The following is a 14,320-nucleotide window of genomic DNA, read 5'->3' as shown; positions in this document are numbered from 1 at the left end:
GTTCCGTCACCCAAGGGCGCGTTTGTCCTCCACGAGCATAGTCACGGTCTCGTGGCAGTAGACGACCACCGGTCTAATCAACGTCTTTTAGATAGTCAACTTCGTGGCGAATTTTATTCGACCGGAGCGTCCTCCGGAGTCCAAAGTAGGCACGATTCCCTGCCATAATGCGTCTTTGAAATTCTCTGTTGGTATCATTTTCGACGGTCACCAGTGAGCCCAAATACACGAACTCATCCACCACCTCGATTTCGTCACCGTCAATCTGAACTCGGGGTGGGAGGCTAACATTGTCTTCCCTAGAACATCTTCCTTTCATGTATTTTGTGTTTAATGCGTTGATGGCAAGTCCAATCCACCTAGCTTCAGCCTTCAGTCTGATGTACGTTTCCGCCTTCGTCTCAAAGTTCCGTGCCATGATGTCGATGTCATCGGCGAAGCCAAGAAGCTTAATGGACTTCCTGAAAATCGTGCCACTCGTATTTATCACAGCTTTTCTGATCACACATTCTAACGCAATGTTGAATAGCAGACACGAAAGTCCATCACCTTGCCGTAACCCCCTTCGAGATTCAAAGGGACTCGAGAGTGTCTCCGATACTCGAACAACGCACATCACTCGATCCATCGTTGCCTTGACCAATCGCGTCAGTTTATCTGGAAATCCGTACTCGTGCATAATCTGCCATAGCTGATCACGATCGATTGTGTCGTATGCGGATTTGAAATCGATAAACAAATGATATGTAAGCAAGTTGTATTAGTGGCATTTCTGCAGAACCTGCCGAATCGCGAATATGAACCCATGAATCCCTGCTGGTATTGCCCAATAAATCTCTTGCAAATGGTGACAGGCGGCGGCGTATAATGTGGGAGACTACCTTGTAAGCGGCGTTCAGCAGTGTGATCGCGCGGTAGTTGCAGCAATCCAACTTGTCGCCTTTTTTGTAGATTGGGCATACAACACCTTGCTTCACTCCTCGGGTAATATCCCCTCCTCCCAAATCTTGGCAATTACCCAGTGCAGCGCTCTAGCCAGTGCTTCACCACCGTATTTTAATAGCTCACTTGGTTGTTTATCTACACCAGTTGCTTTGTTTCTCTTCAATTGACCGATCTCCTCCTCAACTTCCTGAAGATCAGGGGCCAGTAGCCTGTCGTCTTCTGCACGTGCTCCAAGGTCTGTTGATGTGCCACCTTCGTTTTCTGCTGCATCAACTATGAGGTGCTCGTCATAGTAATGCTTCCACCTATCAATTTTATGGAGTGACCATTTTACGGATGTTGTTGATCTTCCAGACGACGGTCCCATGGCTATCTAGGTACATGTTTAAGTCACGATCACAAATTCATTCTTTTATCACAGTTTCTAATGTTTATGGAAAAAACTGCGGAGCTCTAGGATCAGTTTCATTGATTAACCTCTTTTACGGATGTTCTGGACTTACCAGAGGATGGCCCTATGGCCATTTGGGTCCATGTTTATGTCATGACCCCAAAATATTTCTTATATCGCAGTTCCACATGCTTTCGAAAAAACCATAGAACTCTAGGATCAGTTTCGAGGGTTGATCATTTTTAAAGATGTTCTAGATCTTGCGGAGGACGGTCCCATGGCCTTCAGGGTACATGTTTATGTCACGACTGCAAATTAATTTATATATGACAGTTCCAAGTGTTTTCGAAAAAACCGTGGAGCTCTAGGATCAGTTCCATACATTGACCACTTTTACGGATTTTTCGGATCTTCCGGAGGACGGTCCGATGGCCATCTGGGTCCATGTTTATGTCACGATCCCAAATTCATTCTAATATCACAGTTCCTAACGTTTTCAAAAAAACCACGGAGCTCTCGGATCAGTTTCGAGAATTTTCCACTTTCACGGATGTTCCGGATCTTCCAAAGGACGGTCTCATGGACATCAAGGTCCATGTTTAGGTCACGACCCCAAATTCATTCTATCATCTCAGTTCTTAGTGTTTTTTTTTTCAAAAACTGCGGAATTTTTCGGATCTTCCGGAGGACGGTCCGATGGCCATCTGGGTCCATGTTTATGTCACGATCCCAAAATCATTCTAATATCACAGTTCCTAACGTTTTCAAGAAAACCACGGAGCTTTAGGATCAGTTTCGTTAATTTTCCACTTTCACGAATGTTCCGGATCTTCCGGAGGATGGTCCTATGGACGTTCAGGTTCATGTTTATGTCACAACCCCAAATTCTTTCTATCATCACAGTTCCTAATGTTTAAAAAACGCGGAGCTCTAGGATCAGGATCGTGGATTTACCACTTTCACGGATGTTCCGGATCTTCCGGAGGACGGTCTCATGGCCATCAAGGTCCATGACCCAAATTCATTCTTATATCACAGATCCTAATGTTAAAAAAAACACGGAGCTCTAGGATCAGTTTCATGGATTGTCCACTTTCACGGATGTTCCGGATCTTCCGGAGGACGGTCCCATGGCCATACAGGTACATGTTTATGTCACGGCCCCAAATATTTGTTTATATCACAGTTCCTAATGTTTTCAAAAAAAACCACAGAGCTCTAGGATCAGGATCATGGATTGACCATTTTTACGGATGTTCTGGATTTTTCGAGGACCGTTCTGTTGTCTCTAGGATCCATATATAGGAACCATGACTGTATTCTGGCTAATTGTGAACATTTGTGCCCATTATTCTAAATTACAGATCTTGCGCCACTTGCAAAACCCTACAAACACACCTTTCAAAAAAACGTGTAACAACTCTTTTCGCTTTTTAAAAAAGTAGACGACTCTATTTTCAAGTGTTTTGCAATCAAAATCATCTAGAAACCCTAGGAATTCTAAAGGTACCACCATTTTTGAAATTCATTAAAAAATGGCTAAGTTGTGCTATTGCAAACTTGCCGTTGCACGTTTTTCGGAGGCATCGTATTCGGAGTGTTAATATTAGTTTCATGTTATTGCGCTTTCTATGAATATTTAGACTTTCTCGACGAAATGTGGCAACTGCCAAAATTTTGTGGCTTTTAGAACTGTTTCCATTTCAGCTTTTCCTTGACGTTTCGAACGCAAACAAATTCACCAGCTGATTTTGTTATGTTAAAATGATCAGCTGGAAGCTTGAGATCAAAGGGGTTAAAAGTAAACATCCGAAGAAGTGTCATTGAAACCAAGTGTTAAATATGTTCCAAGGTGGGAATGGAAAGAGGGACAGTCGAAAGCGAAATAAATATAAGGTTGACGAAATTAAAATCACTCGAGTCTAACTGGAGAAAAAATTCGCAATATCTACTTGTATGATTTATTGTTTCAAGTTTTCAACGCTTTGGTGTTCGATACAAATACAAAACTAACCAACGATTAATTTATTGAAACATATGATTAAGAAGGATATGATTGATGTTTCTAGAATTCCCGTTTTTTCATGGATTTCCCAGTTGGATGAACACCATGCAAATGCCTGCTCAAATGTTAATTTATTTGTCAGCATCAACAGACTCGATATGGTCCCAATGATGGTTTAACTTAAAATTAAAGTCATAAATTAAAACTACAAAACATTAAAATATGATCATTGACTGTTTCCATTTCTGGAGAAGAATGAAGAGAAACGTCTCCGAAGTGTTAGTCGTGGCAGGTGAAAATCGAATACTGATGAAACTCGGTTAAATACTCACTGCAGTCCGCCTATTGCACCGTTGATTGCATAGTTAGTCCTACGTAGTGGCATTCTCAGCATAACATTGTTACGAAGCATTCGGGGTTGGACGTTAATGTTTACTTGCTTCAAGATTGCCATGCAATCAATTCTGCCATGTAACGTGTCCGCGACATGCAGGGCTTTTGAAGTATCTCTTCTGGTGCGAAGAGGCTCCAAGTCAATCAGCTGGCAGCGACTTTCATAGTTGGGCAAATTAAACGGGTCTCTCCAAGGTAACATTCTCAACGCGTATCGCAGAAAGCGGCGTTGAACGGACTCGACTCTCTCAGTACCATTGTTGTAGTTCTAGAATGGAACGTACCAGGGCACAATACAGTGACTTGAGGCAATGGATGTCGGAGAAATTCTTAGCTGTTCTGAAGATAAAGCTTAAGTCCTTGACGACTTGTCGACGACGTACGAGATGTGTTGCTTATATGTAAGTTGAGAGTCCAGGATGACACCTAGATCTTTTACATGGCTCACACGTTCACAATAATGGTGTCCCGGAGAGCACCAGCTGGCAAACGCTTCAAACTGACGTTGGAGGAATTGACAATCATCGATCGAGTAGATCCGTAAGTAGATTTTGAGATCGTCTGCATACGATAGTCGTGGACCTTCGATAACTAAATTCACGTCATTGAAGTAGAGTAAGAAAATCAACGGTCCCAGATGACTTCCTTGAGGTATTCCTGACGTAGCTGCGAAAATGTCGGACTGGCAGTCACCATGGGCTACCACCAACTGACGATCGGCGAGGTATGAGCGAAACCATCTCAAGAGATCTCCGCTAATCCCAAGTCTATCCAATTTGGCGATCGCGATGGCGTGATTTATCTTATCGAAGGCAGCAGACAAGTCAGTGTAGATGACGTCTGTTTGTGACCTTTCAACCAAAATACACAGTAGATTCGTGGTAGCAGATCGACCAGAGGTGAAGCCATGTTGATCTTCACTTAGATACTGCTTGCAATGGGAGAGCAGAGGCTCTATGATGATTAACTCGAATAACTTCGAAAATGCGCACAACGATGTAATTCCACGATAATTATCCACGTTCCGTTTACTACCCTTTTTATACACAGGGAACATATGCGCAAATTTCCAGTTCGATGCATAAATGCCACACGATATGGACAATCGGAACAGATGTTGTAGCGGTGACAGTAAGTTAGCGATATGCTTCTTCAGAAAGACTGAAGGGACACCATCCGGTCCAGGGTTGATAGAAGGCTTTAGTTTTAGTGCGGCAGTCGTTATCACTTCAGCGTTGACAACCATTTCACCGGAAAGTGGAACGTTGCTTGCTGCTAGAGTCGCGTATTCGTTGGTTAAGCTCTCGTCAGAGAAGACACTTGCAAACTTGTTGGAGTACAAGCGGCAGACTTCCTGTGGAGTGGAAGCGACTTCGCCGTTCAATATCATGGATGATGGTAGACCGGACTCTTTGCGCTGCTCCTTCACGTACTTCCAGAAAGACTTCGGGTGCGACTTGAATTTCCTTTGAATCCCTCGCAGATAATGCAAGTAGCATTGACTGCTGACTCGCTTGAACTGATAATTGAGCTTAACGTAGTGACGTTTCAGTGACATCGTTCGATATTTAGTGAATTTCCTCAACGCGGCTCTCTTGGTCGATTTCAGCTTCTTCAATTCGTTCGTCTGCCAAGGCAGGTGCGATGCAATCCGGTGAACGCTCTTAGGTACGTGGTCTGTCAATTACATAAGCCAAGACATGTGAAAAAGTTTGAGCGGCGGTTTCGACGTTATCAGAATCGAGTATGTTTTCCCAATTAATGCTTGACAGCACATCGGCAGTGCTACGATTATCGGCTTTCCGGAAATTGTAAGACACCGTAGTTGAGATGTCTTTGAGATCCCGAATGTGATTGTCTTCAACAGTAATAACCAAAGGAGGATGATGAGAACTTCCTTTACGAGTGGAGAAGGAGCCGACGAGATGAATGGAGCCGTATACTGAGCGCTTACGTAACAGAGGTCTAAGCTACGATTGTTCTCGTTAACCACGGGATTGATTTGAGATAACGTCACTGCGCTATAGCTGTCGAGAAGGCTAACTGATTCAGGATGGAAAGCAGAACCAGCGGGGTCCGGAAAGAGAAAGCCACTGTGGGAAGGTTTCCACGAAACACCAGCAAGATTAAAGTCGCCCAGAACAATAATCTCATCGATAGGTGACGCACAATCTAATATGGTGGAAACGGATCGACAATGAGTTTCGATAAGTTCAATTTCGCGAACTCGGTCGGGTGCAATGTATATCACACATGAGTACAGAGTAGTGTGCGATCGCTCAGCTTGACAGCTACCCATGCCTGTTCAACGCAGTTCCACATGTCGTGCTCTATGGCTCTAGCATTCAACTCGGACCGAACAGCAATCAGGACACCGCCACCAGTGGACTTTCGACTATTGTTCGGGTTTCGATCGCAGCGAAATACGTCGTACTCACATCCGAACGCTTGGCTGGAAAGCGTTCGAGAGTCTAGCCATGTCTCGGTTAAAACTATTACATCGTAGCAACGGTCCGATACAGCTAACTGGTACTCGTGAACGTCAGAATTCATTCCACCGATGTTTTGGTAGTACATGGTGATCTCGATGGTGATATCCTCTCTTCGGCGTATATCCGTGCTACGCGGAGCGATGTCCCTAAGGTATAACATTTAAAACTAAACATAAATATACCAGAGGTCATTAACTGTAAGAATTGAAACATAACCACTCTTTTAGTGTCTACAGTGATCTAAAATCCTCGGTCCGATCGTACTCTATGAACTGCATCAATGAAAACCAAGTTCCAATAATATTTATTTTTTGTATTAAAGGGTGATACGGTCAAAATTTGGTCAATATCAACTTGACGTATTTCTTTCAATTTTGCATTTAAAAAACCTGAACACCCCTCATTTTGAAGGTGTGTGTGTGTAGAATGTTGCTCCTATTTTGATTTTGGAATTCACTCTTCAGTTGTCAAAATGCCGTCCAAGCAAGAAGAGCAGCGTATCAAAATGTTGCTCGCGCATCGCGAAAATCCGAGCTACTCGCACGCAAAGTTGGCAAAATCGCTAAAAGTTGCCAAATCAACCGTTACAAATGTAATTAAAGTGTTTGGGGAACGTTTGTCGACAGCCAGGAAGTCTGGATTGGGGGGAAATCAAAAACCGGAAGCCGCTGAGACGACAAAGAGAGTTGCCGGTGGTTTCAAGCGAAACCCTAACCTCTCTCTCCGAGATGCCGCAAATAAGCTGGGTGTATCGTCTACAACCGTGCATCGAGCCAAAAAACGAGCCGGACTATCGACTTACAAGAAGGTAGTGACTCCAAATCGCGATGATAAACAAAATACGACGGCCAAAGCGCGATCCCGGAGGCTGTACACGACGATGCTGACTAAGTTTGACTGCGTGGTAATGGACGACGAAACCTACGTCAAAGCCGACTACAAGCAGCTTCCGGGACAGGAGTTTTATACGGCAAAAGGAAGGGGAAAAGTAGCAGATGTTTTCAAGCACATGAAACTGTCAAAGTTCGCAAAGAAATATCTGGTTTGGCAAGCCATCTGTACCTGTGGCTTGAAAAGCAGCATTTTCATAGCTTCCGGGACTGTCAACCAAGAAATTTACGTGAAAGAGTGTTTGAATAAACGTCTGCTGCCTTTCCTGAAGAAACACGGTTGTTCCGTACTGTTTTGGCCGGATTTGGCATCTTGCCATTACGGTAAAAAGGCCATGGAGTGGTACGCCGCCAACAACGTGCAGGTGGTTCCCAAGGACAAGAACCCTCCCAACACGCCAGAGCTCCGCCCAATTGAGAAATACTGGGCTATTGTCAAGCGGAACCTAAAGAAGACCAAAAAAACTGCTAAGGGCGAGCAGCAGTTCAAGGCAAACTGGCTTTCTGCGGCGAAGAAGGTGGACAAGGTGGCTGTACAAAATCTGATGGCAGGGGTCAAGCGTAAGGCCCGGCAATTCGGATTTGGAAAAGCGGAAGCCTAACTGAATATTTTTCCTGAATTTTATACTAATTGAACTTGAAAAAGAAATTTAATTTGATTTTTTAAATAAACGATTTCACCGATTTACACGCGTTTTCCCTTGACCAAATTTTGACCGTATCACCCTTTATAGTCACTTTAACACATATTAGGTCATTCGTGACTTGTCCGGGGATTATATTTGAATTCGTGACTTTCAGCGTGAGAGGCATGGATGATAACCAGTGGGCCCGTCCCAGTTAACCCACTAACGAAAACAAAATTAAAAGTTTTTAACTAATAAGCAATGTGTGTCCAACACTGGTGGGCGTTGGCCAAATTTGGATTTTTCATATATAATCCTAAATAGGACCTAGATTATTTAATACTCTAGTAACCTCAAGTCCGTGCTCTGTCACAATGTTTCATTGTGATTAATCAACACTCAAAGGGGTAAAATATCAAATTTGGGGTGAATTTGAAAGAAAGGGAACTTGGAGTGTAGAGCGCACTGCCCACTGGACGATTCTGAAGCCTGGCCAAGTGAGTGGGGTATGGGTTTATTTGATTGAACGTCATTTCCAATGTATATATTGATACATTCAAAGCATTGGCATTTGAGATAAGACAGAGATAGGATGCGGAGGGCCCGCTTAGGGGAAGCGTAACCCATGTTATGGTTTCCATTTATTAAATAGTTCAGATAGGCTGGAAATGACATGTTCATAGTGAGAAAATGTACCATATGGGGCCCGTTCACTGATCAAAATCAGATTCACATCGTCAGACCCTGCCCAAGAATAAGGGGATTGACGATGACTTGTCAAGTTTTATTTTGAATTTGCGTTTTGCATTTAATACTCTAGTAAATCTCGCGTCCGTGCTCATTCACAACAGTGTGAGGTGTCAATACTCACTGGGTCATAAGTCTTAGACCAGTTCCAGATTAGTTTGCTATTAATATCTTCTGCATCGCAGTTTGCTATAGATTACTAAATATGGGTTCTCTTTTCCGACCATAATAGTGTGAGGGAAGGGGGTGACTTCTGGATCAACAATGGAGGGGGGCCCATCGGCATTTGTGGGCAGACCGTCCAGGGCCCGTTCCTCACGGATCGGGGGCTGCTCACGCGGGCCAACACCATCTTCGTGTAGGTGGAAGTTTCCCCTATCCGCTGATGGTGTTGGTTTGCGTGGGTGGCCTTCGCTTTGTGAGTGGGGGGCTTTGGAGCGGTTTGTTTACGAGTGCTGATGGGCCCTTTTCTATTGTTGATCCAGAGTTAAACGTTGCGATATGAGAGCGAATAGAGGCAAATAAATAGGGAAGACAACACCATGACCCAAATAAGTAGCCAATGCATGCGGCTCACACTTAACTTGTTCTATTTCTTTCTTTCTTCCTATCATGTACTAATATTAACTGCCTGAGGACAAATGGGAACACGACCAGAAGATCAATAGGAGAAAAAGAAAATTTGAACAAGAAAAGAAGAATTAAACTTGCACCGGCAAGAGGAAGCAGACAGAAAGGATCATGCCGGTTGGAGATGGAGACAGCCAATGTATACTGGACGAAGCTTGTATCTAGGAAAAGTCGTATGTGCAGGAAACCGTAAGTAGGATAAGAATCGTAAAAGGTGTGTGCTTGCTTGATAAGATCCTAACTTTACATTAAATACACGGTAGGAATCGAATATCCATTTATGATTAAGGTTTTGCCCATTTTTCAGTGGGAGTGGCAATACTCATTGATGAGTGATTTATCGTACCCATTTATTAGTAACTGTTAGCAGCTAATGATTAATTGATTTACCTATTTTAGAATTACCTATACTTCACATCAGAACCTCATTTCCTTCAATTACTACTCCGTCGCAGCACACACCTTATATGGATCGCTAACCTTTATTTAGTTTCAGCATTTTCGACACTATAATCAAAAGGTGAGTTTTAAAAGTATAATTACCATGCATATAGATAAGTTAATGTACCAGAACCTGGACGGACACGAGCCTACCCAGGGGAGGACCCGGATACGACCACCCATGTGTGTCTAGAGTATCGCACGAGCTGACGAGTGCAACGGGAAGGACAGTAGGTGTATAGACTAGGGGGTTGGTCCCTAGATAAGCCTTCTTAGCGGAAGGCACAGCCTATGCACTGAACAATTACAATTACAATTACAATTACAATAAGCAATGTGTGTCCAACACTGTTCATGCAAAGTACCTATTGGATGGCGGCAAAAAAGGAAGCTTAAATTCTCCATTTTTCTATTGAATTTAAATTTTCCACAAAACTGGTGTAAGCTGTAATCATTATGATAACACGGTTAATTACCTAGAAATATATAACTTAGATGTATTTATTCGATCGATCCTTATCAGCTTCTGATTAGTTTATTCATCCTTTTCCTAATAGTACAATTCCTATTATCAGTTCGCGGTAAGAGGCTGCATTTATTGATTTCCAATCTCAATAAAAGCAGCCAACCGTTCTGAGACTGACATTCAGTTCATCTTTGATTCTTCACGACCAAACCATGAAGTCCTTCGTAGCTGTTGTTTTCCTAGTATTTGGAGTTGTAAGTATATTTTCATTTGCTGCTCTTTTCCATGGAGATTAATGACAAACTCTATTCCAGCTGCTCCACCAGTCCCAGGGTGTTGCCTACACCGACGAAGAGCACCTCAACTTCCGCCAGAAATGTTCGAAAATCCTTCAAATCTCCCCCGATACGAGACAGGAAGTAACTAAAAAGAACTTCTTGAACGACAATCAGGAGATGAACTGCATGATTCGGTGCGTCGGTATCCTGTCTGGATTCTACGATGACGAAACCGGTACCAACTGGGATCAGGTAGCCAGCGAGTTGGAAAACAAGCCTGAGAACTACGATGAGCATCGACAGGCTACGGCTGCTTGCATCGAAGCTATACCAAAGGAAGAATATGCATCAGACGTTTGTAAGAAAGCATACGTGAACTTCCGCTGTCATAGCAAATCTATCAGAGCAATTAGAGCTAGAGCTCTGGTCAACCAAGAATAAAGATGTTTTTCGTGGTGGAATCAACAAGTAAGACATTTCAAATTTAACCCATTAACGCATAAGGTTTTTTACAATTGAGAAATGTCAATGAATTTTGGCTCGTGAAATAAGGTAAATAAACAAACAGTTTCATGAAATATTTAAAATTATTTGGTAACATTCCGAAAGAAATCTTTAAATTGTGTCGTCAATTTCAGCTTCATTTTAATTGTTGTAGTTTTTAGGATAAACAAATTTGACTCATTCAGACCCATATAGGTTCTGGCTGCAACTTTGTTGAATAGGGGAAAGAGTGGGGCAATTTCGCCAATGGGGCATGGCCACCCGCTGAAAAAATAAACTTATCGAACATATTTTACAAAAAAATTAATAAATTTTGACGAGCTTCCTTACACAGTTACGTTTTTTAAGATTTTAAACACTTAGATATTTGTTCTGACTATTCGAACGTTCCAGAATCTTGGAAATTTCTTCATATCCGGAATATTTTAAAATAAAACTTTTTTTCCAGGATCATAAAATTTTCTAAACATAAAATCTCAAAATTCATTATTTTTCTAAATTTTCCCAAATCTGCATCTTGATTCTTTGTTTTTAGCTTATATTTCGAGAAAAAAAATCCTTGTTGAAATTATCCTGATACCCTGGAAATCTTCACAGGATTTTTTCAGTATTTTCTAAATAATTTGCTTGCATCATATCAGAATACCCTCAGAGATCACCTTTGATCTCTTTTTGGTATTTTTTAATTGTTGTGTTCTCGAAGAGAAGGAAACTAGTTTTAGGTTTAAGAGCTAATTATATTTCGACTTGTCTCTTCGGTGGTTGGAACTAAACTGACAAAATATTTTCAGGTTTGTCAGGCAACATATTCTTCTGATGTGTACGCCGATGGTACATCTCCCTTTTTTTTAAAAGGGATCGTAGGGTGCCAACCAAGCTGGAAGTCTACGGGTTCTTTCTTCACGCTGTTGAACTGGTTTTTTAATATACACACTGTTAGCAGGAACAACAGATTCGTCAAACAGAGACGTGTTGGCAACCCGTGATCTCTGCTATATGCAGTCCGTTTATGTTTTTCTTCAAATGTCTAGTATAAGAATTTAATTCCTTTTGTCTTTTGTCTCTCTTTATTAGTTTTTGTTTGTCTTGTCCCCCCGTCTCGATGAGTCTCATCGTCGCCCACTGGTCACCCACCATAGCCGGTCGAACTCCGGACGAAGCTAGAACAGCACTACCGTTCATACTGGCGACAACGCTCTGATGAGACAACGAAACCCTACCCCAAGCTCCTCCCCTGATCCTATCCTTCGAAAATGTACCCTTCTAACCTCGAGTAAGCCGCGAGTAATCGGCCCAACTCCTACTAGACATAGAATTAAGTGAATCTTGTTACACACAGTGAACAATGAATTATCGGCTCCGTAAAGCTAACGCGATTGAGCCTTCCAAATAAACGAACTAGATAAAAAAAAAAAAAACAGATTCGTCATCCGTCATTACATCATCGGGCTCGTCATCATCAGGAATCAGTTCATCATCTAGAATTGGTTCTTCTATCAGCACTGCTGGGACCAACGGTTTCGGAGCTTGTAGGTGGTGTTGAGTGTAGCAACGCACCCGCAACGCTGCCAACCTTGAAGAGAGAAACCCATTTCATTTTTACCAACACACCTAAACTCTGTAAAGTACGCAGTTCTATTGGCAAATCAAAGTTAGCACTCGTGGAGAATAGAAGAACTATGAAAGTGATGATGGTTTCAAAATTTTCCACGGGGAGGTATACGAGTGCAATGTTAAAATGCTTTTATTTTGCAAATGGAGCGTTTTATTTAAATCTGGTTGCTGCTACAGTTGTAGAAAAGTTGAAATCTATGTATACACCTAAAAATCTGAAAAGAAATTATTATTTTTATATTATATGTCTATTGAGTAGTCCTCCAGTTTTCTACTAACGTAGCACTAACCAGATTTAAATAAAATGCTCCATTTGCAAAATAAAAGTATTTTAAAATTGCACTCGTATACCTCTCCGTGGAAAATTTTAAAACCATCATCACTTTCATAGTTCGTCTATTCTCCACAAGTGCCAACTTTGATTTGCCAATAGCAGAACAGACCACGCGGAAGAAAATTTTCATTTACAGTCCACTGTTTCTCCCGAGCTCGTTCATTTCTGGTCCTTCGAACCGGATTTTCACTAGTTATCGGGAAGTTGGCCAACTTTCGTGCGAAGAAAGTTGGAGTTCGCAAGTGAATCGGAAGATTCCGGAAAGATCACCTTGTGTATGGTGTTAAATCGGTGGAACCGCTGCCGAAAGTGTGACGCCATCTTGGGTGATTCGAATGAAAAGTGCTATCGTCAGGCAAAGCTTTGTCTGCGTTGCAGTTTTGTGAAGATAACCATCAGCACGGTGTTCCGTCGGCGGGATTGCACCCGATTTGTGACGCCTTTTGGCGAATCGCGTAATAAATATATCACCCATAGCGGTGAAATTTGAAGCTAGTGCTTTCGTTTGTTGGAAAACTTCGCGTGTGCATGGTATTGCAGCCGTAGCTGAAAGTGTGACGCCATTTTGATTCGTGCATCGAAGAGAGTGATAATTGCTGGCAAATTTTTGCATACCGCTTGTCCGGACTTTTGCCGGTAGTATCGCAGCTGAATTCTGACGCCGTTTGGCGAATCGCGTTGTGAAAATATCACCCATAGCGGTGACAAAAAAAAAGTTTGTGCTTTCGTGAAGAAAAGAACGCCACTGCCGTGAGTGCGGTGTTGTGTTGATCGTACTTCTTCAGTGAAGAATTGCGACGCCATTTTGGCGAACCGTTTGAAGCTTTTGCTTTAGTGAAAAGAAGAAGTCTTTCCCTGATGTTGTGAAGATGATGCACACTCCGAAAAATACAAAAAGCAACGCGCAAGCTGGAGCACAATCCAAAAACGGTGAAGATCAAAAAGACGAACCAGTCAGTGAACAAAAGAAAAAACAAAAGAAAAAAGAAGAAATGAAGAAAATAAACGAAGAACTGAAAGTGATCAAAATCCAATTGGATGCAGTGAGAAGAAAGCTGAACAGGGTGCAGACGGCACTCAAAGTGAATGCGGAGGTGCCAAATCCTAATTTGGAAAATAGGCACTTTCTGCAACTGCAGCTGAAGACCATCGAAGATGCGTTGGTGGAATACAATGCCAACCAGCAGCGCATCTACAGCTTGGACGTGGGTGATGAGGCCCGCGAGGAAGCAGACGTAATGTATGTCCGATTCGAGCAGCGATACGGTGAGTTGTACGTTTTCATTATTAAATTGCTGGACGATATTGTCAAGAAAGAGAATGTTCCGGTAGTAGCAGCAGCTCCAGTACCGGTAGCTTCCGCTGCAGCGATGCACCTACCGCCGCTCAAGGTACCGTTGCCTACATTTGACGGTACATACGAGAACTGGTATGCATTCAAGTCGATGTTCGAAACGATTATGAATCGCTATCAGTCGGAGTCCCCAGCGATAAAATTATACCACCTTCGCAACTCGCTGGTAGGCAAGGCTGCAGGAATAATTGACCAGGAGATAATAAACAA

The 14,320-nt window shown here is 42.5% G+C and overlaps 1 protein-coding gene and 1 long non-coding RNA gene across 2 annotated transcripts in view; one reads left to right on the top strand and one right to left on the bottom strand.

Moving 5' to 3' along the window:
• The window catches only part of brm (ATP-dependent helicase brm), a 40,004-nt gene that overhangs the window by 16,979 nt on the left and 8,705 nt on the right, over positions 1–14,320 (bottom strand). The gene's annotated exons all lie outside the window — the stretch shown is intronic.
• On the top strand, positions 10,003–10,865 carry LOC135704136 (uncharacterized). Its single transcript, XR_010517775.1, has 2 exons — positions 10,003–10,280; positions 10,341–10,865. It is a non-coding gene; the product is annotated as an uncharacterized LOC135704136 (long non-coding RNA).

This window comes from Ochlerotatus camptorhynchus, unplaced genomic scaffold (genome assembly GCF_037179485.1).
Source record: "Ochlerotatus camptorhynchus isolate MF236.1 unplaced genomic scaffold, CSIRO-AGI_Acam_v1.1 ptg000021l, whole genome shotgun sequence".
NCBI lineage: Eukaryota > Metazoa > Arthropoda > Insecta > Diptera > Culicidae > Ochlerotatus > Ochlerotatus camptorhynchus.
Note: the sequence above shows the minus strand (reverse complement) of the source record. Positions and strands in the feature narration are given on the sequence as shown.